We start from the raw sequence: 3,423 nt of genomic DNA, 5'->3' as shown, positions 1-3,423 counted from the left end.
TGTAGAGGGAGCTTTACCCTGTATCTAACCCCGTGCTGTCCCTGTGTTTTATAACGGGGGGCGGGGGGGGCAGGTTGGAGTTCGACTGCCTCCCCCTTTCTTGTGCCTGTAACACTGCGGCCCTCTCCCTGACGAACCTCTCCCTGTTGTGCTCTCCTGATAGAATGGGCCCGTGTATATCCAAATGAAGTTTGCACCCTAACTGATGGGACACCATGTCAATGAGGAAGCTTCTGTGCTGTTCGGGATCCTCAAGAGTAAGTAACTACCCCCGAGCACCACAAGCTCTGTGTTTAGTCTGGGTCAGCTCCAACGCCATTCGGCCCATCGCCACAGCCCCGTTCCGTCTCCCAGTAACTCTTCTCCCTCTCTCTCTCTCCCTTCGAGGTGCTCCCATATCCTCCCTCCACTCCTCTTAGTGACGGCTCCCCTTCTGCTTTGCTACCACACTTGCTGGTCCTCCATGCAACTCGTCTGGTTTAAATTTAAACGCAGGCCCGGCAGTTAACTGTCACTCCATCTCCACCAGCCTGGTTTAAATTGATGCAGGACAATTTCCCATTGGCCAACCCACCCTAACCCTCACATCCCTGGGCACTACGGGACAATTTCCCATTGGCCAACCCACCCTAACCCGCACATCCCTGGGCACTACGGGACAATTTCCCCATTGGCCAATCCCACCCTAACCCGCACATCCCTGGGCACTACGGGACAATTTCCCACTGGCCAACCCACCCTAACCCGCACATCCCTGGGCACTACGGGACAATTTCCCATTGGCCAACCCACCCTAACCCGCACATCCCTGGGCACTACGGGACAATTTCCCATTGGCCAATCCACCCTAACCCGCACATCCCTGGACACTACGGTACAATTTCCCATTGGCCAACCCCACCCTAACCCCCACATCCCTGGGCACTACGGGACAATTTCCCCACAGCCGATCCCACCCTAACCCGCACATCCCTGGGCACTACGGGACAATTTCCCCACGGCCAATCCCACCCTAACCCACACATCCCTGGGCACTACGGGACAACTTCCCATTGGCCAACCCGCCCTAACCCACACATCCCTGGGCGTGAACTGAAATGGCCCATCAGTCCTAGGGAGTATTTATAAACAGGAATCCAACTCCCAACAAACCCCCACCCCCCACCCCAACCTGACCACCTCGGCGGCCAATCGAAATCAAGCTGGTTTTAGTTCAAAAACCGAGCTCGGCAGTTAACTGTCAGTCGTCGGCTCGCTGACGCACTCGCATTCTGGCCTCTACCGAGGGGCGGGGCTTCCAGCAAACACCTTAATGAGTGCGGGAGAAACTGCGCGCTTTACCTTCGACGGTATGCCCTGCCTTGGGGTGGGGGGTGGCCGTGTAGAGGGAGCTTTACTCTGTGTCTAACTGGGAATCGATGAGGCCGATAGGTCAGACCCTTCCCTATCTGCTTCGACCATTTCCCACCCTCTGCGTTTAAAATAAAACGTTCCGCGCTTAAACCCGTGCCCCCCACCCCCCCAGTTTGGCATTTGACAGATCCGAACCCTCTCCGATGCCCACTCCCACCCCCCAATAATTTTTTGGACTTCCCGTTCCCTGCAAGCTTTCCTCCCTTTCGTTCGACCTCCCGAAATGCGTCACCTCGCACTTGTTTGGATTAAACTGCGTCCGTCGTTACCTCTGCCCTTCCCTTTCGGGCACGCGAGACGGGGAGCGACTTGGCAACAGCGATCACAACGTCGGAGCGAGGGGGGAGGGAAGGCAGGGCTCGGGAAACGCCCCCGCCCGCACCCCCGCCGGGTCTGGGAAGGCATCGCCTCCGTCCACCACGTTTCCACCCCACACCCCCAACCCCACACGCCCGGCTGAATACCCTCACGGACGCCCCTCACCCCACTCCCGGGCGGGTCTGGGGAGGGGGAGGGGTGGGACGTTTCCCGAGCTCTGCCTTCTCTCCCCCATCGCTCTGACGTTGTGATCGCTGTTGCCAAGTGGGTCCCCGTCTCGCGTGCCCGAAATTCCTGTCCCTCTCCGTTGGGGTGGGCGGAAAAGTGGCGAAGGGTTGGGGGAGGGCGGGGTGGGGGCATGTGCGGAGGGATGAGGGGGCACCTGGCCACTGCATTAACCCCCGGCCAAACTCTACCTCACCCCACCCCTCCCTCCTTCCTCCTCCATCCACTCCCCCCACCCCCAACCCCCGTTGCAGGATTCCGCTCACCGCCCCAAACACGAAGATGGCGCCGCACCCACTGCCCAGCCCTCCAAGCACCCCCTGAGGACCAACTCCCTCATTGAAAGCTACTACTACATCAGGACCCAGATGGTGGCAGTGGGGGGGGAGGAGGAGGACGCGCCCCAGGAAGATTCCGGAAACGTCGCCGCCCTACTGGAGACAGACCGCCCCTCCGAGCCCCCCGCCACTGAGGCGACTGGAGGGCTGGAGGGCCAGCGGACCCCCTCCCCCCCAACCCCTGCCCCCACCCCCACCTCACCCCCGGCCCCCCAGGCCCGGCCCAGGCGCCTGACCATTGGGGAGCCCCCGGGGGTCACCCGGGAGGGGGCGGGCCACGCCGGGCGGGGTTCCCCGGAGCCCGGGGACCAGGGCGCCGCTTGGGAGCAGGTGCTGAGCATCTACGGGCCCGGGGAGAAGGAGGAGGAGGAGAGGGGTGGGAAGGGGGGCGCCCCGCCACCGCACTACGGGGGGCCCTCGGAGGTCACACCCTGGGAGGGCGGGCTGGCAGCGCCCGCCTCTTCGGACGAGAAGTCCGCCTGGGGGGAGATCCTCACCATCTACACCCGGGATGAGAAGTCGGCCTCCCAGCTCCCAGCGGAATCCTCCCCAGATGATCGCTCCATCTGGGGGAGGGTCCTGACCATCGACAGCTGGCAGGACGCCCCACCCCCTCCCCATCTCCAACCCCCCCCTCCCCCGGGCTCCTCCTCCTCCTCCGCGCACGAGAAGGGTGCCCGGGTGGTAGGGGTGGCAGTGCCCGGTAGCCCCTTGCCCCCTCCGCCATCGGTCCCCTGGGAGGCCCAGCTGCTCTCCGTGCCCTGGAGCTGGGGGGCAGCTGGGCGGGTGGTGGGGGTCCGGGGTACGGCCGGGGAGGGGGAGGAGAGGCTGCTCGGCCTTTCGGGGGCCGTCCCCGACTGGGCGCCGAGCCCTGCGGGCTCCCTCTCCGACCAGGCCCTGACGGTCGAGGGCCTTGCTGCCTCGGACCGGGACCTACCGTTGCCCCCCTCCTGGCCCTCGTCGCCCGGTAGCGCCGTCTCGCTGGCGGGCACCACCTCGGCCCACCTGGAGGCCGGCCGCACCTCCGACCGTCTCCTCCAGGGCCTGCCGCCCCGGCCCGAGGGTGGGGCACACCACTCCTCCCCGCCTCAGCGGGCCCCCCTGGCTACAGGCAGCCATTCCCTGCCGG

Source organism: Rhincodon typus, unplaced genomic scaffold (assembly GCF_021869965.1).
Source record: "Rhincodon typus isolate 14 unplaced genomic scaffold, sRhiTyp1.1 hic_rhity00005407, whole genome shotgun sequence".
Classification (NCBI taxonomy): domain Eukaryota; kingdom Metazoa; phylum Chordata; class Chondrichthyes; order Orectolobiformes; family Rhincodontidae; genus Rhincodon; species Rhincodon typus.
This window is presented reverse-complemented; position numbering follows the sequence as displayed.